This window comes from Cupressus sempervirens, chromosome 7 (genome assembly GCF_028749045.1).
Source record: "Cupressus sempervirens isolate cs-2001-9-10 chromosome 7, ASM2874904v1, whole genome shotgun sequence".
NCBI classification, from domain to species: domain Eukaryota; kingdom Viridiplantae; phylum Streptophyta; class Pinopsida; order Cupressales; family Cupressaceae; genus Cupressus; species Cupressus sempervirens.
This window is the reverse complement of record NC_143124.1, coordinates 85837549-85864591: the sequence shown is the minus strand read 5'-3', so window position 1 is coordinate 85864591 and position 27043 is coordinate 85837549. Positions and strand designations below refer to the sequence as shown.

The following is a 27043-nucleotide window of genomic DNA, read 5'->3' as shown; positions in this document are numbered from 1 at the left end:
TACCTCCAGAAACTCAACGAGTGGAAGGAAGCTCTTCAAACTCTTTCATTTATAGCTGGAGTAGAATTTCACAGGTAACCTTTCTGTGATTTTGGTACTTGTACTACTCTATATAATTCTGTTTTCCTTTGAATTTCTGTTTAGTATTTTTGCATTGAATTCCGCTTTCATTTTATAAAGTTTCAGCGACTACAAAACCATAATAGCGGCAGCAGAAACAGAAGTACTACAAAGCAGACGATGTTTGCATGTTGCAAAGTATCCAGTAGGGCTTAACAATCTTGTGGAAGATTTTGAAAGACGGTGTCAAGTGATGAACTTGTACAAGATTTTGAGAACCAGTGCGGCCTGGCAGAAGAGAAAAATAGGCCTAATGTTGTTGGCATTTTTGGTATGGGTGGAGTTGGAAAGACAACTCTGGCTAAAGAGTTGTTTAATAGAAAACTTTCAGAATACTCTAGAGCAAGCTTTCTGTTTGATGTGCGAGAAGCGTCTGCGAGAGGTGAACTACATCGTCTGCAAAGTAAGCTTGTTAAAGATCTTTTCCACGAAGAAGAAAGTTTTACAAGCATAGAGGAAGGGACAAGCTATCTCAATGGTCTTCTACCAACAATCTCTTTGAACTTCCTAATAGTTGTAGATGACATCGATCATGGATACCTTAAATAAATCAGGTAATAGTCTTATTATTGTAACAACGCGTGACGTTGGAGTGATGATCTCTGCAGAGATTACCATTGGTTATCCTTTAAAAGGAATGGACAGAAACAACGGGAGGCAACTCTTCTGCTGGCGTGCGTTTGACAACTCCATTCCAACTGCAGGGTACGAGGCTTTGGTTGAGCAATTTGAAGACGTGTGTGGCGGGTTGCCTCTTTCTCTTTTGGTTCTGGGCCGGCTTGTTCATGGTAGAGATCTCAAGTTTTGGGAGTCGAATGTTTTAAAAGCTAGAAGGACGCTGCATCGAGATGTAAAACAAAGACTGAGAATAAGTTTTGACGCATTGGAGGATGAAGAAAAACAAGTTTTCATGGATATGGCTTGTTTCTTTTTGGGGAAACCAAAGTGTATAGCCGAACGGATAATGGAGGGATCAGGATGGGGAGCTCAAACTGCGCTGCAAACACTAAAAGATAAATGTCTTATAGAAGAGATCGGTGATAATTACAGAATGCATGACCACCTGAGAGACTTGGGAAGAGAAATGGCACTTGAGCTCACTCCTACTCATCGTCTGTGGCGTCCTCAAGATCTGCAATCCATGGTTATACTCGTTACCCTTTCGGATTTGCAGTTGTAGTTAGTAATATAATATTCCAAATTTAAGTTGTTACTACATAAACTGACAACTGCACTGCATTAATGGAGTTGCAAAATATCCTCGCCAAAACCAATAGCAGGTGTTTCCATTCCATTGTCGACAATTTCATGGGCTATCGAGTTAGATTCTTTTTAGGCCAATCAGATAGTTGTGTTGAGTCGTCAGCTTCCTTACTATGGCTCGAGCTTGAAAGACACTACGAGCAGACGACCCTACCACGAAGCTTGCCCTCATTGCCCGCACGGATTCCTCTTCAACATTTGCTGGTGCATCATTCAAAACATTGTGGGGGAATCACACAGAGGTATTTTAATCTTCTCAGTATTTAGTAAGGTTATATAGTGGAATGCATTATCTTATGGTTGTATCCGGATTTTCTCTTTCAGGATTGAGAGTTTTATTAAAAAATATTTTCAATTTTAGGCACCCTTTCAGTTGAAACATGTGATATTCCGAACTTATTTGAAAGAGTTTCCAGAGTTAATAGGGTATCGGCTGGTTAAGTGTTCATAGATGACCATATATTTCCAATCCAAGGTTTTTCTTTACTATATTTGTTTCAAATTTCAATTAGTGAGAGCTTTATATAATTAAAAAAATTAGAATTTTGAGGCATCCCCGATTGGAAGAGCTGATGAATTAAAAAATATGAGATATATAGAAAATGTGTTTATAAATGTTCAAAGATTTTAGGTTTTTTAATTTTTTGAAAATATGTTTTTAGATGCTCAAAGATTGCCAATCTAACACAAGGTTTATCTTTATCTTATTAGTTCCCTCTACACGTAACCATTTAGTCCCAAATTTCTCATTCATTTTTCCTTCATTTGAGCAACTTCAAACTAAATACAAATCTTATTACATCATAATTATATATAACTATAAAAATCAAGTAAAATAAAACAAAAAAAATTTACAAGGAAGATTCTCCAGATTTTTCCTGAGCTACTAATTTGGAACTTTCTTTGTGAATTTTCCAAATTTTTATGAAACTTTTTATCTCGAAGTTTCTTTATGATTTCTATCCAGTTCTGCATTGCATTGTCTTGCCAAAGTATGATGTAGACTGCTTACAATATGAGGCCTAAAGCTACCACTATTTTTACTATGATTGGAGCTATGCTATTACAATTTTCCTTCTCAATTAAATGAATAGAAATTTGTTTCCACTCTAAATTTTGATTGGAAGAACTTTCTATATCAAATGGTAAGAGTTGGTTTCTTAATTATCAATCAATGTTGTAAGATTTCAGAGAAAGTTGAATTATTAGGGATTTATTGTAGAAAAATGTCAAATGGCCATCCCTGTAAAATAAGAGAATATATTCTCTTCCAAGTTGAGTATAAATGTACTCCGGGTGATAGTGTTAGATTTGAGGATTTAAAGGTTGAGTGTGCCTTTGTAAGATTTTGGGTATGCCAAATGGTTGCTTCATCGATATGTATTTGGAAGCTTGTACAAGAAATAAGAAAATATGTACCTTTCTTTTGTCATGTAACCCTATATTTGGAAGCTTGTAAAAGAAATAATAAAACATGTACCTTTCTTTTGTCATGTGACCCTTGAATTATAGGTGTAGAAATAAGAAAATATTACATATAGGTTTCAATTTGTAGAAGTAGTTGATCAAAAAATCTGGGTTTCAACTTGTAAATGTAGTTGATCATGTAGTTTATGGTCGTCATTTCCCAACAAATCCATATTTGCCTAGAATGTTTGAGTTCAACTCTCCTGCTCCTCTCAAAAAATATAATAGGGAAAGTTTTTACATTTCTCATCCTATTAGTGGTTGCAAGGACTACTCATTTTTAAAAAGCTTCATTACCACTATGAAATAATTTATTTGTTGTCATAGTTAATATAATGTTACAAACCATTAGCAAAACTATGAGTTGCACAGATTTTGAATCCCTTATTGCTAGCATGTGACTCCAACAATAAATTAATTAATTAATATGATTGTCAAATGCTATTCCTTTTAATATCAATTTCACAAAAAACTATTTTTCATAGCCATATAACAAAGGTTTAGGTTTCAATGGATGCTAGAAAACTAAAATAGCAAGATTGTATGAACATGAGATAGTATCCTCTAAATTCTAGAATCTAGAGTTTTTCTTTCTAGATTCGGGTATTGATAGAACTTGATTTGAAGACTAGCAGGAATTTATTTAACTGAGTGATTTTGGCCCATGTTATGTTTTAGGGGCTAGAAATTAGTTTTGACAGAAACTATATGTATTGTCATGCAAAAATTTTGGTTGGCATACATAAGTCTTTCATGACTAAAGACCAACTAGGAACATTGCAGTAGTGACCCAATGGTTCTATATTTTGGAATTTGGTTATGGCCACAACCTATAGTTTAATATACATCTTGATTTGTAGATCAGAATGTGTATTACGTTTTTGATTTGTAGATTAGACTATTTTTAAAGTTTTTTTTTCATATTATCACAAGTTTAAGGTGGAGCACAAATTTGGGCAAAGTGTCTTCGATTGTTGGAAAACCTGATCAAGGAGCAAGCTTAGCGGAAAAGCTCAATGGAACTTTAGAGACTATTAGAATTTGTAACAGAGAATGTCCCTAATCCCACAAATTCATGTTTTCCATGGCTATCAATGTAAGAGCGGCTTTGGGATTTTTTTTATGAAATAGGATATGAGATGGTCATTGGAATCATGAGACATTCTCTTTGTGTGCTACAATTGAGTTATGCTTATCTAGCACTAGGTATATTCAGAAGGGAACAAATTATATTATAGATAGGCATTTGGATCCTTCAACATGATTTTCTTTATGCTTACACCAATTTTGAGTCCATCTTTCACCTAGCATCCAAAAGAACATACTCCAAATAATATAGCATTATATATATATATATATATATATATATATATATATATATATATATATATATATATATATATATATATATATATATAAAATTATATAATGAAATGAAATGAAACCCAGAGTTGAAGAATCTAGAAATGAAACTTCAAGAAAAATATACCTAATAATCTTGGAGTGATGAAGAGCTATTTCTACAACACAGATAGCTACTAAATATAGATATTCGACCCCTTTAATTTGAAGGGCATCAATGTAGCCCTACATCATCTATGTAATTGATATTATTTTCTAGCACCTCTCCTTTGTTGCATCTTCCTCCCAATTAAACATCCAATCAATGTGCTATTATGGTAAAATAGTGAATGTGGTTGACTTCCATGACTGTTTTGAAAATGTTCTTCCAGTGCAACAAAACAAAACACTATTTACTTTCCCTATTCTTCAGATAGGATAGGTTATATGAATTTAATATAATTTTATTTAAATTGCATAATACTACCATTTCCACAAATGACATGGACAATATAGAACTATATTGGCATCCTAGTTACGAAGCACGTAGTTCTTAATCAAGTCATATGTGTCAAATTCAAATAACTATTGTCCATCGATAAAATTATAATACATGTCAAATTCCCCTACTATTTTTTCATCAAATGAATACTTATGCAAGGGGCAAAAGAAAGGGAGGAAGCATCGCTATAGGAGACCAATTTTGTGAAAAGTTTGTGCCCCTATCAAACTTTTCACATTCTCATTCATAATGATTCAATTATCTTTAAAAACATATCGATCAGTGGGTAAAATTACTATTTTTGTATTCTGATTGACAAATAATATTGTACATTTCTAATATTGACATTACATGACATCATACACTTTCATATTTAGATATTAGTTCTTGTCTTTTTGGTAGGGAAGTATTGGAATTATTCAATTCAATTTTTCAATTTAATTGACTAATTAACTCATAAAATTTAAAAGATTAAAATAAACTTCAAATGTTTATATCTTTTTCTAATTTTTCATTATTTTATAAATCACAGTTTTCATTCATTCTATTGGATCATAGTATTTTTGGTAGGGAGAAAATTGAATTTTCTCTAACAAAAATACAAATAATTTCTAACAAGTATATCATGCATTAATGAATTCATTAATTACAACTTTATCGTTTCCACATTTTGACAAGTGGATTAACTTTTCAAGTTTTACATTGATGTTTATTTTTGTCATTTATGATAAAATAAAAATATTTTCTAACAAGTCTATCATGCATTAATGAATGCATTTTACAACTTTACATTTTCCACATTTGTGACAATGGATTAACTTTTCCCAAAAAAAATCATTTTTATCTTCTACCTCACAAATGAATGTCTAATCAATATTAATTATCACTATCTATTTTTCTAAATATAGAGTTAAATGTTTTATATTTCTTAGTTTAAATATATTGATTAGTTTTACATTGATGTTTATTTTTTTCATTTGTAAAATGTTATTTCTTTAAGTTTATATTATATTTTACTAGTTACTATTTTACAATCTTACTCTTATTTGTTTGATACCATTTTACAAATTGTAAAACTAATACTACTCGTCAAACTAATTAGATGTTTTGGCAATTTGAATTAAGTAATCAATAATTTATTTTTTTAAATCAAATATTTCAACTTATAACTAAATTGGTAGAAATGACTAGTTCATTCATATAATATAATTTCTATTTTTATTTATATATTTCTTGAAATAATAAATTCCCTTCAACTCTCTCTATCATTCTACCTTTAATTGTCCATATAATAACATATCATTCTCTCTTTTAGCACTCTCTTCATATCCTTCCTTTCTACCTATAAATCTCCATTTTCCTTCTTTTTCAATTATTGGCAAGAACTTTGATGCATTGTGTCTCTTGTTTAATGTCCCTATGACTTGGGTGTAAGTCTATATGCCTTTATAGAATGTACATTATATTTTTATTTGTTAAAGTCACTGAGGTCATTTTTGCAAATGTACTTTCATTTCCATTGTAATTAATAATTTTCAAATGTATATTTGGATCTCATATATGTATAATATGAGAGAAGGAGACATGTCTCTATAGTTAATCACCATTTAGTTTCTAAATAACTATATGCATATCTGATCTTATATGTATAATATTAATATATTAACCATATATGTAATATAATATAATATATAATGCATAATATATATAATACATATTATATTACATATATCATATATATTATATATATAAGATATATAATGCATAATATATAATATATAACATTACATATATAATATATATTATATATATAAGAATCACCAATAAGAATTTATTCAAAAAACATAAACACAGATTAATATATCAAATAATCAATGTTTTACTTCTACTGATGCTAAAACATTAACACTCCCTCTTTAGCAAGGGAGAAGTAAAACATCATTAGATTAGAATCAAAATCATTATGTAATCAACACAATCTATATTAAAATCTCTTAGCAACATAAAGTATTTCCTATGATCTCTGCTTGCACTTAAGCAATGTCTAGAGATGTCCATGACACATTTGTAGTTCATGATCTCTACTTGCACTTAAGCAATGTCTAGAGATGTTATGACACACTCATGAACTCTACTAGCACTTAAGCAATGTGTAGAGATGCCCATAACACACTCATGATCTCTACTTGCACTTAAGCAATGTTTAGAGATGTTCATGATACACATATGATTTGTACTTACACTTAAGCAATGTCTAGAGATGCCCATAACACACTCATGATCTCTACTTTCACTTAAGCAATGTCTAAAGATGTCCATGATGACATAATAGATTTGTTACCCATGATCTCTAATTGTCCGAAAACAATATCTGGAGATGTCCATGATAACAACACTATCATTTGTAAGATTATCACCTTACAAAGATTACCTTTTGTTTGTTATCATGGTGTCTAGTAGATTCTGGCCCAAAGAACTGTGATAATAGGCCTATCATATGTAAGATCGTCACCTTACAATGATTACCTTCTATTTATATATGCCAATAAAAGATTGTCACCTTTCATTACATATCTAAACAACGATTATATAACCAGATATAGATTCAAATCAACATATCAATTTTTTACCTTTGAAATATTTCAACTTAACATTTCCCTTCAGAACTTCTCCTTATAGAGAAGATATCATCCATAAGGGATTGGATCTCAAAATTTCTCCCTCTGAATATAGATCCTGGATGTCAGGTCCTGTTATTACTTCCTCAGAAAATAACCTATTTTTTGAAGGATGCTTGAAAAACTCATCACTCCCTCATGATATATGTAGGAGTAGGCCCATCAACATCATGTAGTCACCCACATGGATTTCCAAACTCCCTCTGAGTATCAATCTTCTAAGCTCTAGCATTTCCTTTGAAGAAGTGTCACACTCCATCTTAATGTAGAAGAATCTCATAGTCTCAATCATCAAAGATACTTGCATCAAGATCCACATATTATCCTTCTTGATCATAAGGGTCTTTGGAACTACTATCATTAGATTTAGTCTGCACAATATTTGGTAGCAAATTGAAGTACCAACCTTCTTTTCCCATAAGAATATCCTCAAACATAAAGAAAAAGATCAAAGAAAGTGACCTTTATAGTATGTATATAATTACACATAAATGAATAGATAAATGTAAAAGATATAAGTACTTATCTACCCATGAAGATCATGGAACATCTCCTTTTCTAAGGATGATTCAAGTGGGAAAGAAACGTTGCCTATTATTTCTCCCACAATGTAAAGTTACCACTCATATATCATTAAACACTTTCACATCACATCAAATTTGAATACTTCTTTCTAAGTTCCAACTTGCACTTTCATATCATGTACACAAAGGGTAGGTCCATTAAGATTACATAGTTGAATGAATTATAGTTCTCATTACTATTTCAATTTATGAATCATTGAAGATTCCATCACAACATGGTTTACTCCCTCTAAATCGAGATCACAAAAGATTGATTGAATCATATCATCTATCTGCTCCCTCTTTTTCAAAGTTTCCTAAAGTAACATTCTCGAAGGAAAAGATCAAGGCACATAGTTTTTATAGTATACATAAGAATCTTAATATTAGTTAGGATTCCTACAACATAACTATATTTCTTATTAATAATATCATGATTCACTATATAAATAATCTACAATTGTGAGAAAATAATTTTACATTTATAAAATGAAAATTCATAATGATCTAATTATGTATATAACATAATAATCTTTATATAATTTCCAATATAATGTGGATCAAATAAATATTTAAATATATACATATATTCAATATGTATGTTTTAATCTATATTTCCTCATTTTAATATTAAACATATTCCTATTACTAACAATAACATAAAAAATCTAATATTTTTATTTTTATTAATAGAAGTAATAACTTAATCTTCCATACTCCCATATTAGATCTCTCAATAATTATAGCAAATTAATTGTCATCAAATGTAATTATACATATATAAGTACATGTATACAAATTTGACCTTTACATTATATGTTAATACACATAAACAATAAATTATTACCACCTTGCACAAAGAAAAAATTAACACAAATTAATCAACACAATACTTACTTTTTGATGAGATCAATCGAATCATACCATGTTTTTAGCGATTTGTCACCAATGGATGTAATGCGATAAAGAAATGTCACTATTATGATAGTGTTCTTACATCAATCATGTTAATGTTTGGTAGCTTCTATCAGATAACTCTATGGTTATTCATATAATTATATATGAGATATAATATTATGTGAGATATAAGCATATATATATAACATAATTAAGTTTGTATTATTAATTATCTATTTATTGAATAGACATGTCTATTCACCCATGCTCAATATAAATGAGGATGTTGTGTATGGAAAACATATACCTCATTATAGGCAATGCCATTACATTTGCAACAGATCTAGAGAAACATCAACATGGTATCAGAGCAGGTTTCAATTTTAAACCCTATGATAATAATGAAAATTATAAGTTCTACACTTTGTTATTTAATTAAGTCTTTCTCAAGTGGAGATACCTAAGCAACAATGATGATCACAAGCATTTTGAAGTTTATATTCAACATTGAGCCCATTTGAAATATGTGCTCAATTTGGATTGTCTACTTGGTGTTGTCAAATCTGGCCAAAGATGCATACTTGGCACTCTAGATGCAATGGAATCTTGATTGATAAACTCAATTCAATGGAAGTTTAGATTTGATCTACAAACCTATTCTATGTGTGGCATTTTTTTGATGTGGAAGGAAGGAAAGTTGGGGTCTCTGACTTTAATGGTTGGGAGCCCCCATTGTATTGGATGTTCCCTTTAAATGTTGATAAGGTTTTGTGGTTTGAATGTCTTGATCAGATCCGACCAATGTCTAGTGCAAATTCCACTTGAATGCTCATATGACTAATGATTAGAATGCAAGAGGACTTTGTGAGAATTCTAACCATTGGATTCACTTACCCTTTACTAGTTATGACTCTATTCATTGGCTTCTACTTGGAATGATAGCACAAGCTATAAATAAGATGGGAAAAGCAAAGAACACGAGGAGATTTGAAAAAGTGTGGTAGCCCCCAACACAAGTGGTTTGCTATTAAAAGTAGGGAAAGAAAGAAGGGAGTCGCAAGGACAAGATTGGTGGTCTCATTTTCATGTGCAACTCGAAAATGAAGGAGGATTGTTTTCAATATGGCATATTTGGATTTCCTGCAAATAAGAAGGATATGGTGGAAAAGGTTAAGCAAAGGATGAATTGTTTCTATTTGATTAAAAGGAGACAAATGATATTGCAAGACCAACTCAAACAATGCTTGAGGTAAGTCACCGAATCCCCACAAGGAATTTGATCTACATATAAAAGGTATGGGTTCACATGTTAAATTTCTATTTTAAGTAATTTCTATTACTTCATAAGTAAATAGAATTGATATTTAAATTTTTAATATTGAATGTTTATTAATATTATAAAGAATAATATGAGATTTATTAAATTGATAGATTTTATTAATTAATTGATATGTGGCAAGATAGCTATATTATTATTTATCATGATATTAGTTGAGATAGATTCATAAGTAAACATATGTGATTATAATATATCAATGGATATATAATATGCTTATGACAATAAATCATGATGATATATTAATAACTACATCGAATATTGAATAAAATAAAATTAGTAATGAATAAAGAAGTCATGTAAAGGAGATTATCTTTTGACTACATAAGGTAAATTCACTTTTGAGTAAATTTTCCATGTACTCTATAGTGGATCTCTTTTCTTATACTATATGAGCTATTTGCCTTGATCTTTTCCTCCGAGAATGTTCTTGTAGGAAAAAGAGGGAGTTTAGGATTTAGAGGGAGAAGATTGAAGATGCTATTTGGTTAACCTTTAGTGAACCCAATTTTATTGATTAAGAGGGAGTAAGCCATGCTAAGATGTTTTCTATTATGATCTATGAGTTGTCACAATCAATTGGGGTTCAATTCTTTTTTATTTCAATCAAAGGCTTTCATTCCTTTGGGCCTTTTGAAGGTGTGATTCCCTTCCAAAAGGGGAGCTTTTGCATGCTTTCTCTCTATGAAGAAGATGTGAATCTTCACCCAATATCTATAATTTAATGAGCTCTTAGTGAATTCTCTACCTGATTCTCCAGATCACTATCATGGATAAAGAGGCACAAGTCAAGATTTGTGTACCATCTTTGAATACAACATCTCTTATTCCTCATCATGTTTTTTCGATGGTGTGACATGAACATCTATTATGTGCCTGGATATATATGCCAGTGGAGCTTCCAGTTGATTCACATGGTCAACATCATCCAAAGTGATATGCACATGAAAGGATTTTATATACTTAGATTTTCCTTGGCTTATATCCTTAATCATTGGCCATTACAAATGCAGAAAAATATCATAAATAGGCTCTGATGTATTGGATGACATATGTTCCAACTAAGGATATAACCTTTGTTTTGCTACTTTACAAGACATATTATTTGTCTCTGAATTCCCTGTGTGTATGAATACTGATACACCTCTTCAAATACATGTCTCATTATCAATATATCTTCAAATAATCATATATCAATGTCTTTGACTCTCATCCCATTGTAAATTTCTATTGCAAGTTTGATCGGTTCAAACATTTGGATAAAATGAATAGGTGATTGACTAGAGATTATCTTTGATAGTGGCCTAAATATTTTGTAACTATATGGATGAACTATAATGATATTATTGAGCATCTTGAAAACTTGTTATTAAGATGGTCACTCTCGTTATGTTAACTCCTAGTGCAGTATGTATTAATTACTACAGCTATGTTGCAGTCTTGATCAAGAAGAATCTCAACACCCTAATAATGGTGTAACTGGCTATTGTTGACTACATGCTATGTGTTATTGTGTTGGAGAGCTGTACATATATTGTTATGATAGCAAACTATGTAGTCACTGCAATTATAAATATATGTATGGGAGTATTGCACTATTAAAATTTCTTTGTTAGAAAATTCATCATTAATGTATATTACTTGTATTCGTTTGTTCACATGCATTTGCAGCATGCTCTGATACCATGTTAAAGTAAGTGAGATCATTTTTGCAAATGTACTTTCATTGTCATTGTAATTGATGATTTTCAAATACAGATTTGGATCTCATATATGTATAATATGAGAGGAGGAGACATGTCTCTTCAAGAGACATGAAGAGACATGTCTTTATAGTTAATCGCCATTTAGTTTATAAATAACTATATGCATATCTCATCTTATAAATATAATATTAATATATTAACCATATATGTAATATAATATAATATATAATGCATAATATATACAATACATATTATATTACATACATAATATATATTATATAAATAAGAATCACGAATAACAATTTATCTAAAAATCATAAACGCAAATTAATATATCAAATAATCACTATTTTACTTCTACTAATACTAAAACATTCACATTATTGACATTTAACATTCTATGATTAAGTAAAATTTCTTTAACCACTTTTCTTCATATAAAGTATTATAAATTTGATTGATTGAAAAATTAAATAATTACAAAAATTTGATATGAAGATCAGTGCATTTTTTTAGGTGAATATTTTAGTTTTCACAAGATTTATCTTAGAAATTATAGTTGTCAACAATAGTTTGTTACTAAAATTAGTAATATTTTTTCCATACTTATTATTAAGAAACTATTTTCCATTTTCTAACTTACTTCTATTTTAACTAATGCATACAAAATCACTATAAAAATAAACATCTAGTTCTAATTGTTATTAACCTCAACATTCAACATGACTATAATGATATTCCAACTAATCTTCTACTATCTCTTATCCTCTATTTAAAATTTATTTTCAAGGCATATAATATATCTATTACATCTTCATATTTTTCCTTAATTAAATCTTAATCTTAATGTTCTATTTTGACATTTCATGAAGGTCAAATTGCGGGCAAATATGTGGTACTAACTAACATGAGAATCTCACTACCTTCTTTGGACACATTAAATCAACCATCTTTGAAACAACTAAGCTCATGCATTATGTCTAATTAAAAGTTTTCAATGACATCAGGTATTCTATTTAAGTTCATAATTAGTACAATTTGACTCAATTCTTACCTCAAAACCCACCACACTATAGGCATTATCTTTGGTGTTTGCACCCTTGGTTGCAATCTTTGTAGCTAAAAGATAGGACTTTGTAAATATTTTATTGCCACAAATTTCAAATTTAATGGGGAACCAAACATTAATAATAGAGAAATATCTAGTAGTAGCATGTCAAAAAGAGAATTTCTAAGTGAGAATATCTTGAAGTACACCAATGGGTATTGTAATCACCTAAAAATGGTCATTTAGACTATTAGCCCCCTTCTCAACATTTTGGCTAAATTAATTAATCATTTACCTAGACCAAATTGCTAAATCAATTAATTTGATTATAATCTATAGTTTGACTACACTATTCTAAGTTCATTATTTGATTAAAAGAACATGTCCCCTTTTAATTTAATAAAAGACCTCATTCTCCTAACCCACTCAATGTGCACACATATTAAAGCATTATTTCTATTTTTCAAATTAAAGGAAAAGACTCCTTTTGTCTCATATGCAAAGTCAACTCTTTGTTTATTGGTTGACTTGTGTGTGCACATGGATCAATCTCATTTTCAAACTCCACTCTTGATCATCCATCATTTGATCTTGATCTCCATCATCTGTAAATCTTTAAAAGAGAGAGAGATTTCTCCCTCAAAGGATCCACACTCGAGTATTGTTATGTTGTAGGTTTATCATTTAAATATTTGACGAGCATTGTGTAGAAATAACTCTTGTCTCCTTTCTATCATCCATGGAATTTTAGTGTAGTTGCATGTAGATTAACTTCTCTTTTGCAATAACCTAAGATCACATAGCATAAATAGGCTAGTTTTGTAACACATCTCATTTGTTTAATCTAGTTGCATTTTTCATTCCATTGTAGTGTAGATTCATGTTTGCATTGCATATTTGAGGAATCGATTTGTGGATAGTTTCACTTTTGCATCTTGTCTCAAAAAACCTCCCATTGCATGGTTTACTAACAAGAAGAGTATCTCTAAGGCTTAGATGAGAGCCTTCTTATGCTTGAAATGTACTCTCTTGCACTTTGTGGATAGGGAGCTCTAAGTTGACATCCAAGCATTTCAAACTCATGGAATCACTTGGATAGAAGGGTTTAGAGTGTGACACTTTCTTAAAGTAAATTTTTGGTGCCCAAAAACGTGTTTACAAAAAGTGTCACACTTCTATAAACCATTGTTCTTTAGAATACCCATGAAATAGGGCATCTCAAGAGGCATCTTATAGCTCTCTCTCTATGACATGTAAAGGTGCAAAATAATAATATGGTGGCTCTCAAATGAAGCAAGTTATGCAACCCTTGCAAGGTGTACCATAGAATGAGAGATTCAAAGAGTAGAGGCAAGAGTGCCAATATCCAAGAATCTAGAATAAAATGCAATGCAAATGCAAGCTATTCTAAATGAAATGCAAGATAAAAAATAGAACTAAGCTAAAGAATAAAGGAAACTAAGATGAACAGTATGCCACAATGTAAGTATAATGAGAGCTAAGATAAATGGAAAAATGCAAGAATGCTCCAAGTCTCCAAAATCATCGAGAAAATTTGCAACATAACAATAGCTTGAGAGACAAAATAGTCACTTGGGCATTTCTTCAAGACTTGATTTTGATAGTGAGAAATATTGCGACATCGAAGACTATAGGTGAACAATCTAAAAAGTGCTGAAAAATATTTGATGTCAAGCTGGGGGGTAGTGTTGAGAAACATTGTTTTGTGAGTTTCCAAAGAAACTCTAATGTACAAGGAAACCTCAATAGGCTAAGTAGCTATGCCCTCGAGATGAGGACAAGAAGCAATTCCAAGCTAGGAAATGTGTTGTAGAGTGGGTGATTAAGACTGATAAACATAAGTGCGAGGGTCTCAAGTAGCACCTATTTCCAGGTTTTGATCATTTGATAGTTTTTTTAGTAATTTTTCAAATTTTTTTGTATATTTTGAGCTTTTTTATTTTCTTTGGTGATACATCAAAACACCTATTGCTAGATTTTCACTAAGATGATCATTTTTTAAGGATATTTTCTAATTTTTAGGATTTTTTCAAGATCAATAGATATGTACAAGATAATTGAGTTGCGAGCCTCTAAGCATAAAACTTCTTCAAATGTAGGACATTGATAGGCTTTGAAAGTTCTTCCCCTTTGGGAGTAGACAGTTGACAAGCACCAGACCCAAATACTACTATGATAATGTATGAGCCTAACCAATTAGGTTCAAAATTTCTCTTCTACTCTCTATGCTACTGATATTTTGGATTCTCTCTAAGCACAAGCTCTCCTACTTGAAATTCACATGAATGAACTTTCTTGTTATATTGAGTAGACATGCGCTTATGACAAGACCTCATGTGATCAAAAGTAGCCTTGTGGTGTTCATCAAGAGTTTCCAATTCTTGTACTCGAATAGCTTTATAGTCTTCATCAATTATCAACCCATGTAAGGAGACTTGTAAGGAGCGGATCTCAACTTCTAATGGGAGGAAAACCTTAGAGCCATAGAATAAAGAAAATGGTGTGGCCCCTATAGGAGTACATATTGTATTTCAATAGGCCCATAATGCTAGATTAATTTGTAAGTGCAACTCTTTCCCTAACTTGTGAACTATTCAGTGTAAGATTTCCAACAATGTTTTGTTGGAGGGCTCAGCTTGGACATTCCATTAAGGATAGTAAATTGAAGATTAATGTTGTTTGATTCAAAATTTCTCACACAATTTTTTGAGGTCCTTGTTCTTGAATTTTCCTCCATTATTAGTAACAATGGAGGAAGGAATGCCATTGATCATGTAGGTAAGAGAACATAGCCGCATACCAGGAGGCATTGTGACCTACAACAGTGCATATCACATGGTTATCTAAGGAATCGTAAGTAGGTTGACATATTTCTTCCACCAAGAACTCAAATTGCAATTCGTGTTCTTGTAGTTGGAGGATAGAAGCTAGTGTAGCCATAACATCAATAACCTTGTTTTCTACTCTAGAAATTTGCTTGAATGTCACAAAAGTGAAATAGTTCCTTAGAGTGTCGATCAACTTCTCGTAAGGTATCAACTTGTCATATTTAGTGTGGTATTCATTATTCACTTGATTAATGACAAGTTGGGAATCCCTATAGATGTGCAGTTTAGTAATTCTCCATTCAAGAGCCATTTTGATCCCTTTTGTTAATGCCTCATATTCTGCAATATTGTTAATGCAAGGGAATAAGAGTTGTATGATTTAGGGATTTTGTAACCATGAGGTGAAATAAAAAAAATGCCTACTCCTGCCCCATTCTATGTGTGAGAACTATCAAAGTACATTTTTCAAGTCCTCTCAGTGATGTACATAATTGAGGCATCTAGAAACTCAATTTGCATAGGTGTTGTATCCTCTATTGGAAAATCAGCCAATTGGTCAGCTATGACTTGTCCCTTAACATCTTTGCGTTCAACATACTAAATGTCAATTTCTGAAAGAATCATCATCCATTTAGCCAGATGACTAGTAAGCACATATTTGGTTAAAAAATATTTCAAAGGACCAATTTTAGCAATCAAGTGAACTATATGTGCTAAAATGTAATGTTGGAGTTTTTGAGAAGCAATTACCACTGTAAGGCATGCTTTCTTAATACTATTGTAGTTCACTTTGTAAGCCACCAAAGTTTGGATGATGTAATATATAACATGTTCTTTACTAGTCTAATCATTTTGTGCTAATAATGCTCCTAGAGAAGAAATTGTAGTTGAACTATACAAAAGCAAAGGTTTTTCTAGAATGGGTGGCATCAAAACTAGAGGTTTAGCCAAGTACCCTTTGATTTGGTCTAGACTTTAGTGACAATCTTCATTCCGAATATGAGTAGAGCCTTTATGAAAATTCTTGTTAAAATATTAATCTTTATTAGCCAACTAAGAAACAAATCTTCTAATGGATTGTAGACATCCTTGCAAACTTCTAAGTTGATTAATATTTCTTGGAGGAGGCATTTCCATGATAGCTTGGACTTTTTCAAGATCAACCTTAATGCCATTTTCTAATATAATGTACCCTATTGGTTCTCCAAATGTAACACCAAAGGCAAAATTTTTTGGGTTCAACCTAAGTTGAAATTGTTCTATACAATACAATATCAGACTAAGTTCTTCAAGATGTGTGTCTCATTTTCTAGATTTAGCCAGTGTGTCATCAACATAGTCTTCCATAATTTTATGCATCATATCATGGAAGATGGTGGTCATTGCTCTTTAATAGTTAGTACCAACATTTTTGAGTCTAAATGACATGACAGTCAATAGAAGGTGCCCCAAGCACATGTAAAGGTAGTCTTTTCTTAATCAGTTGGAGCAATCTTAATTTGGTTATACCTAGAAAAATGATCCATTAGGGAGTACATTTTAGAACTTGCTATCATATCCACTATCATGTATATGTTGGGTAGTGGAAAGTCATCCTTAGGGCATGATTTGTTTAGATTTTTGAAATTAGTATAGAGGTGAATGGATTTGTCATGTTTAGAGATAGGTACAATGTTTGAAATCCACTTTGCATAATCAATAACTCTGACAAAGTTTGCACTCAAGAGTTTCTCCATCTTTGCTTTGACCATGAGGCCACATGTGGATGCATCTTTCTCAATTTTTTTTCAATAGGTTTTACACTAGGAGAGATAGATAAATGGTGCATGATTAAATCTGTATCAAGTCTTGGAATATTTGAGAATGTCCATGCAAAATTGATCTACTTGTCTTGAAAGAACTTTGCAAAACTCTCCTTTTCTTAAGCTAACAATGACTAAGCCACATGGACAATTTTAGGAGATTCCTTTGTCCCCAAATTAATAGGCTATGTAGGTTCAATGGGAATTGAAGATCTATCTTGAAAATAGCTTGGCGAACTACCAAGTACCTCATTTGCAAGTGCCTTGAGAAGATTCTCACCATTGGATATGTCTTTTTTTTATACTTTTTTTAGGTTTAGATACAGCCAAAAAGTGGTTTTTTCCATTTGACCATTTGTTTTTTCTTTTAATTTTATGATTGATGTACTTGATATCTGATTCTATCATATTAACTATAGGTTCATTGGTAGAAGAAGTGATGGGTTCAATGTTGTTTAGGTAGCAAGTGATCTCGTAGTCATTCTAAAAAGATGACATTTCAGGTCTTTGATGTTGAATGGACCAATCTACTAGATCAGGGTGAATCAAGGAGAGTGCTATGGAAGCTTCAAGGTTGTTGACATGAAAGGAGTCATCTCTAGTGACATGCAAAGTTGAGCCTATAATGAATGTTGCAAAAGAATCCTAATTAGGAATAGACCTAGATGGACCAACGTGATCCACTAAAGCAGTTTGCAAATGAAACTCATCTAACCCTACACTAGACTAATCAACTACATTTGATTGGGTAGTATAGCCATGAATTACATGCACCCCTACTTCATAAGATACATTTGATGTACTTTCCCACTCATATTCTCAAAAATCTATGCTTAGATTCCTAGCAACTAGGCAAGCAATGTTTTTCCTAATCCTTCCTCTATTTAAGTCCTCATGGTTGGATTCAACTTTTTCATTTTGTTGAGAAGTAGAGGTTTTAGCATCATTGTAAGTAGTTAGTGATTCTTCTCCCCAAAGGAGAGAGGTGATAGGCATGAAATCCTCATCTTGCAAAGTGGCAGTGACAAAAGGAGGATCATTGTCCTCTAATTTACTAGATATAGGAGCTCTTCTATCAAATGTTGGTATTTCATCCTCTAGCCCAAAGCCTAGGCTAGTAGTGTCTCAAGTGTTGTGACCCTCAATATGACTTAAGGGTTCTGCTAGAGCCTTTTTGTTACTAGTTAAGGACTCATAGCCCTGATAGCCCATGTTTTTCAAATGTTTATACCCTTTTCCATAGCATTTAAGAGAGATGGGAGTAGTAACCATGACTTTTTCCTCATCTTCCTCTTCCCTATAGATCCAATCTTTGATTGCCTATTCCTCTTTTTCTGCTTTTAGGGGAATAGAGGATTGAATAAAAGTGCCAAAAATAGTCATTGCAGAAGTAGAAGGCTTCTTTTTGGCAGAAGGTTTCTCATAAGAATGAGGTGAAATAGATAAAGCAATAATAGAATCTAGAGTGTATTCATCCATGCCTAGGCTCATCATTTTTAATTTCTATTCACACTCTATTAAAGGATAGTGTCAACTCATGAGAAGAGCGATTATGTGGAACCAATGTTTCTACAATAGATAATGTGTTGATAGAAATTGATTTGTCATCGAGGACAACTATCTTAGTACCATTGAAAGGGAACTTGATGCACTGATGGTACATAGAAGGTACTGCTTGCATGTCATGAATCTAGGGTCATCCCAATAATAAATTATAAGCAAGTGGTATGTCTAGGACTTGGAAGAAAACATCTTTCTCAATGGGACCAACTCAAATTGGAAGTATAATGAGACCTTTAGAAGGTCTTTCAATCTCATCATAGGCTTTGATATTAATCTTTCCCATAGGGTCAATAGCAAATTTAGACATGTCTAATTGTTGGATCACATTGAATGAGATGATGTTCAACCCTACACCATTGTCTATCAAGACTTAGTGAACGCAAGTATAGAATATTTGGACTTCAACATGGAGGGCAAGATTATGGGGATGATTGAGAGCTTGATCATCTTCTTTAAAAAATGTGAGATAGTGGGGTGAGGAGATATGGTTCGTGTTAGCTTGAAATCATTCAGCGTTAATATTTGTGGTGATGTTGGCATAATGCAAGGCCTTTTCAAGGATGTCCTTATGTAAAGGGGACAATTCTAACAAATTAAAAATGGAGATTTGAGCCAAGGTATATTGTAGTTGGCTGACATGGTCATAATTAGAGATCATGGAGGTAATTTCTTGTTTAGAAGATGAAGCATTATTAGGATCATGAGAAACTTCTAGGACAACTTTAGATTTCCCCCTAGTGACGGTATTAAGCGGTTCACTTGATGAAGAGGAAGGTTTTGCCACTCAAAGGACCACCTTAGGCTGGGTATTTCTATGTTGTTGAGGAGAATTTCTTGTTTTGAGGAAAACCTTAGGTCTTTCATCCTCAGTGTCATAATTGGGTCAATTTTCATGATTAGAACTTGCCATGCATTGATACTCAAAGGGCTCAAGCATGCCTATAATGTTGTTCATGTTAGCATAAGCATAACTAATCTTGGAATCGTGATTCTTTTTAGCAGCCTTGGAGGTTTCACCTTTCTCATATTCTAGCAAGGGTTGTTTAAAAGTTGTGGTCAAAATTTTTAATGAAGCCATTTCTGACAACTTTACTAGTCTCTAAGAGATCTTGAATAACATCTTTGAGTTTAAAACAATGTTCATTGTTGACCTTTTCTCTTGTGATAATTGCAAATATGATCCTCTTGCCACCACAAGGGTCTGATGGGTGGGTCATAGGGGTGGGAATTATTTGGTAGTGTAACCAGCTTGTTTACAATTAAGATTTTTAAGACCACTTCATAAGGCTCAACCGTTGGTGTATAAACATGTCATTTTTTGGAAAATTTAGAGCTCTTGTTAGATGTTTGTGGTTTCAAACCTTCTTGTTGTTTTGTAGCATAGATGACATTATAATGGTTAAATGTAGGTTCCTTGGTCTTAGGAGTGTCCACTACTTCATCATTTACAACATATTTTTTTTTATTTGAAGGTTTTCCCTTGTCTTCTATTTTGTCTTTGTTTACAACAATCTCACCTTTTTAGTAGCAATATCCTCAATGTGATATGCACTCTCAATCATTGCATTAAAGAATGTGAACAACTATTTTCTTAAGTCAAAGTATAGCTCTAGTACAAGTGTGTTGACAAAAATTTCAATTCTCTCAACTTTGGGAACTTGCCAAGGGTGATGGCGCCCAATTTTCCAAAATTAAGGACTCCATTTATATCCCGTTTTAACTCATCTTTATATCATATTTCATCTTTTGATCATTAACATGTTGACTAAACTAAAACTTGGAAGATCATTTTTCTAGTAAGAGATTTGATTTGGATGATGAGTTAAGCATACTTTTCAGCTAATGAGGTTTCACAAAATTTAAGCAAAGCACACAGTATAATGTCCATTACACTATTTACATCTTAGATCAACTTCCAGCTGTTGCAATGCACTCCCAACCAAATTTCTAAAAGTGCAGTCCCAAAGCACATTCAAGACTAAAAAAATCATCTATAGAAAAGCATAAATGAGCTACTTGTCCCTAGGTATTTGTGAGTGATATAACCACCCAATGATAACTTTGAGTGCTAGTAAATAAAAAAATGGGTTGTTTCAAGAGAAACAACCAAAACATTCTAAAATTGACTACAAGACCACACTCAGTGATTGCTTTAGTTTTATTAATATCAAAGATAGTCAACTTAAGGACAAGAAGTAGTGACAGAATGAACAGTGATACATATAAGAATAATTAATATCCAAAGTAATGACAATATTGAAGAATTTTTTACTTGATTGAAGCCCGCATAGAAGCAGCAAACACATACATGAAGCATAATGATTTCATTAGTGGCTCACATGGATAGTCATAAACATATTCCAAGTCAAGATCCTTCTGATAGTCTAAACCAATATGAGGTAAAAGTAGTGATGGAAATATCAAAGATGTTGGAAGGGAATTAATGCTGACAGTAAAAGAAGCTTGATAAGGATATCAAACTCTCAGTGCATAGACCATGTCAATAAGCTCAATATGACTACATGACAACATTAGAACATATGATGGAAATAGTTGGTTCCTTGATTGGTTTGACCTAACATGAAAGAATGATTCGATTGATATTTTTTGGGTGTAGCAATCAATTTATTTATATATTGAAAAGGCCTAATACAGTAAGGAAGTATCTAGAATATTCATGATCCAAGGACAAATGAATTCAAATTATATAATGTCATCTAAGGTGCTATCATCATGGAAAGTATATAATAAAAGATCATTTAAAGACATATTAAATCATTACAAGGTGAAGCCTTAAAGGTTACAACAAATAAAAAAGAGGAGATCATATCTATCAAGTATACCTATTGAAGATGTAATTGAGGATGAATCATGAAAAAATACAACATTGTTAAATAATAAGAAATGGAAATTGAATATTAAGAGTCCTTGCTATTAATAATGACTTTAGTGAATATGGAAATTGATGCATATATATAATATCAATATGGAAAAAGGATTAATTCCATATGACAAAGACTTTGTCTCCAACAATCATGTAAATAATATGGATCATTACACTAAATAAGCTCAATAAGGTTTAATATATTACACGATTAAATCCATAAAACATGAGGATAATTAAAATAAATAATGTTTTAAGAAAATTCATACCTTTTGGTAAATGGATGCTATCCTTGGTTTTTAAGATATAAATATGTAAACATGTTATTTGAAAGACAAAAGAGACATATATGAACATTCACATCCATATTCTCAGAGGAAGTATTTTTATATTATTTATATGGAGGGATAATGAGTATATTATGGCTTTATAATGTAAACTCAATTTTATTTTATTTTATAATAAAATAAAATGTTTTTTGTTTATTATTAAAGGTGTCTAGATTTAAACTGTAGGCAAATTGTCCTTTGTAATTATTTTCTAGAATTTTGTATACAATTTAAATATGGCATTTAAGTGGACATGGTCATTTAGCATTTTAAATTTGAACATTATAGATATTGTGAAATATTAAATCATTTTTGTATTTGTATCCAGTTTGTCTCCCTACCAGAGGAGTTAAAGTTCAATATGGACTAATTTGTGGTTGCGTATATATTTGATCTGGCACATCTTGATTATTTAATTATTGCCAAAAAAGTGTGTAAAACATTATAAAGTTGTATGTGAAAATTCACTGAAGTTGACTCTATTGCCCAGATGAGCAGAGGCATTGGTCTTTCTATTATTGAAGTCAAAAAATCTATATATTCCTTCTACAAGTGTCAAATTAATTATTATTAAATTATACAAAACATTCAACCATTCTCCAACATCTAGTTTTCATTTTGATCAAGTTCAAGGATCTTTCCAGTTGAAGAACTCCCAAAGTTTAAATTCACTTTAGAAAACTCTCAACCAAGTAATCTGGTTCGAGGAGAAAGTCTACCTGCCTAGGTGTAGCAGAGCCCAAAGTGTAGGGGAATTCATAACTATTCCTATTTGTTGGCTTGAACTTATTGAGAAGTCCTATTAGAGAAGTGGCAGGCTCTTGGATTTCTAATCTATGGTTTTGGGAACCAACAGAGGGTACCTAGAGTATAGGGATCTCCATTATTGAGGGTATGTTGCAAAAAGTTCTCCTATTTTTTGTTTGATATTGCATAGGTCCATCATAGTTACAAAATTTTGGATGTTGTAGGAGTATTGCTCGATAAAGCATTGTGCAAGTTCATTGAATGTTTTAAGAGGGGCAATCAATTTTTTGAACCAATCCATAGCTTGCCCTCTTAGGCTTCTAGGAAATAAACACATAAGATAGGTGTCTTCATGCATGAAATTCATGCTAATAGCATAAAAATGCCTGACATGATCATGAGGGTCACCATTTCCATTGTATTTGACATACTTAGGAACCTCTATATCCTTAGGAAATGGTAGCATGTATAAACTCCTATAAAATGGAAGAGTGCATATTGATTCAACGAATAAAGTTTTAGGTGGCTTTTTTAAAGTTTGCAATTGTGCAAGTTGTTTCCTTAATTCTTGCATTGCTTCTCTCAAGATTTCAGCCTCAATGGGCTCTCATGTTTTGATTATTCGTTGTACATCAAAATCTTGAGGGAGTTTCCATCCCTTTGTTGCCACATACTAGAAGTATTGGTCCCCATTTTGCTCCAAATCTTTGAGCATCAATTTTTGAGCAATCTCGTCTTGTTGAAATTTTATGACATCTTCACTAGTGATCTCATCATCACTTTCTTGATGTGATTGTGATTGTCTAAGTGTGGATGGACATACTCCCACATTGACTCTAAGAGTCCTTGGAGGTGTGTGATTTCCATCATTGCCACCAAGGGGAATGTGTTCAAATGGATTGCTATAACACTCTCTTCTAGTTTCCTCATTGTATGCATGAGTGTTAGACTCAACTTGTTGATCAACTCTTTCTCTAGCATGAATGGCTTCCATAAGTATCTCATTTTCATATGCTTTCTCTTTTAAGTGGCATTTGATTTCTTCAGGATGCATGTTGGTTAAAATATTTTCACGCATGGGTGTATCAAAGGGTGTTCCAAATGGGTTCTCAAAGCTGTAAAGTGGATTGTGCTAAATATTGGCTATTTGTGTGTGAGTAGAATCGAGATCTTTCACACAAGGTTGTCCATGATTGTGCCTAGGTGGTGTCTTCAATTATTAAAAAATGAAAGAAGGATGACTATAGTTACTAACTTGAAATCTAGTTGTAACCGACATGTAAGGATACATTTTTTCTTAATAGGACAAGAAAAGTGTTTTAGATTTGTAGCTCTTACAATGAATAATAATCACTGTATATGAGCAATGTTAGTATGCTAATAGAAACCAAATTTAAATAAAGCTTCTACAAACTAAAAAAAATTCATAAACTTCAAGATAGACTAAGATGAGCTCTCAATTGAGAATATGAGAATTTAATGGGCTCTCTCAATGAGAAGCTCTCTTGTTGAGTGGCTTTGTCTAAATAGATAAGATGTATGCTCAAGCTTATGCTTCAAATGGAGTTGCAATTTGGGTGTGAGTGTATGGTTTTGATGTAAAATGGCTTCTCAAAATGGAATTATGACTTTACTTCATGGATTGTGTTAAAATGGCTTGGGAGAGGATTCCTTTCATAGGCAAGAGGCTTGAGGGATTGAGGGCTAAGATGCAAGGATGGGAAAAAGCTCATGGAGGGCTCAAATTGCATGAGAGGAGAGCACATGGATTGTGCTTCCTTACAGCCAATCAAGGAGTGACACACGTCACATGGTGAGAGGATGGAGGAAAGGGGAACGATGAGTCGACAAAGGAGACTCAAGGGATAAAATCTTCATAAAGACCCTCATAATGGCTTGTAAGAGCAATAAAAGGGCTCGGGAGAGTCATTTATTGCCTAGTGGGCTTCATAAAGTTTTATGGTTGAGATATTTTGAAGGAGATGAGAGGAATTTCGACATGGACTTGATTAGGAAGGTTTTAAGCTTGCTTAGGCTTGTGGAAATGATTAGAGGATGGCTTAGGATGGTTTAGGATTAGCTTAGGGATAGGCAAGTGGATGGCATTTAATGAGGGTGGGTGAAGGAGGAGATATTTGTTAACTTTTGCTTGGGTTAGTAAGTCTTAACCCATGTTTAGGGAATGTGACAAGGTTAGGAGGGGATTAAGATTAGGTTTAAAGACATCTTCTAGAAGAGTCTAGACTTTGGATGAGGATAAAGACTTTCTAGAATAGTCTAGAATTTCCTAGGATGAGGATGAAGACTTTCTAGAAGAGTCTAGAACTTCTTAGGATGAGGATAAATTAGATTTTTAGGAAATAAATAAAATTTTATTTATTTCAAGGGTTTGGGTTGAGGAGATATTTATTAAAACTTTTTTAATAAACATGAGGATTAATATTTAATCTTAATTAAATTTTTTGAGTTGGGATTAGGGGTAGGAAATGATGAGATTAGCCTTTAATCAAAATTAAAGAAGGATTAGAAGATTTTGGAAGAGGTTAGTGGTCTTAAGGAAATTGGCCAAGTTTTGGGCAAAAAATAAATTTTTTATTTATTTTGGGTTTTTTGGTCAATTTATTAATTAAATAATTAATAAATAAGGAAATAATGTTTAAATAAGATTTAAACATTTTTGGGAGGGATTCCTTAATTAAATATTTTTATTTAAGATAAAGGGATTTAATGGCATAAAAATTAATTAATTAATTAAATAATTAATTAATTAATAAATGAGGATGTCATCAGGACTTTTTCAAAAAATAAAATTACTTTATTTTCTAAAGATTTTTAGGTGTCTACATTTTGCCCCTCTTTGCTGTGATGCTGCAAGTGGCATGGCATCAAAGATAAGAAAATAAGATGCCCAAGGCTAGAGAAAAAAAGGAGAGAATGGACTATAAGATGCCCCCTCAAGAAGGCGGCGGGGAGTGAAAGCAAGGCTCGACGACTTCTTGAAAAGTACAAGAATTCAAGATGAGCAAGAAGACTCAGATTGGCTTAAGAGAAGAGGTTTAGTTAGCTCAAACTCTCACTACGAGAGAATTATAAAGGGAGAATCAAAGGCACAAGAGGAAGCAAGCTTAAGATCTCAGGTATTGCAGAGGATGAAGGAGCGGAGCACTATAAAAGGAATCCAAGATGGGGAGATGGATGAGGGGATTAAAAAAGCTGATGCAACAAGATTTCAAAGAGTCAGATCGGCGGATGATGGGTTTCGGAGATCCCTAGGACTAGGATTGTGGATCTCGAAAGATGAGGCTTGGTGGATTGATTTGGATTGGTGGATCCCTAAGACTAGGATTGTGGATCCCTAAAGCTAAGAGTGATGATTGATTCTGAGAGATATGGCTGCACAAGCTGGCGTAGGAGAGATAAATGTTGGATATGGATGGGGGATAATGGAGATGAAGGGAAACCATTGAAGCTTTTTGAGCGGGGGGATACTTCAAAGAGAAGTACCACCATGTAGTTGAGCACTAGATTTTGTATAGGACTGTTGGTTAATTACCAAGGTTACCAAGAACATCAAGGCCTTTTCACCAACTGTCCAGAGGACTGACGAACTAACTCAAAACAAACACGCAAGGATTACCCCAGTATCACACATGAATCCTAGAGGAAGCAGTGTGGAAACGACACTGGGTAACCCACAAGCAGAAAAGAAAACAAGAAAAAGACATGATCAAGACCTTAAGCTCTGATTGCCCCATTCACAGTATACCATGATATGGAAGATCGTGGCAACCTTGAGGAGGGAACAAGGAGATTGCTTGGAAAAGATATTTCAAGACCCAACAGGGAAGAGTCCAAATCAAAAGAAAGAAAAAATCCAAAAGAGAACCGTTTGCCAACGAGATGGGTAGGAAAAGGTACTAACGGACCAAGATCAGACATGAGGAAAGC

The 27043-nt window shown here is 32.5% G+C and overlaps 1 pseudogene; it reads left to right on the top strand.

The window, feature by feature from the left end:
* Window positions 1-309: 309 nt before the first annotated feature.
* The window catches only part of LOC149545621 (disease resistance protein Roq1-like), a 280354-nt pseudogene continuing 253620 nt past the window's right edge, over window positions 310-27043 (top strand).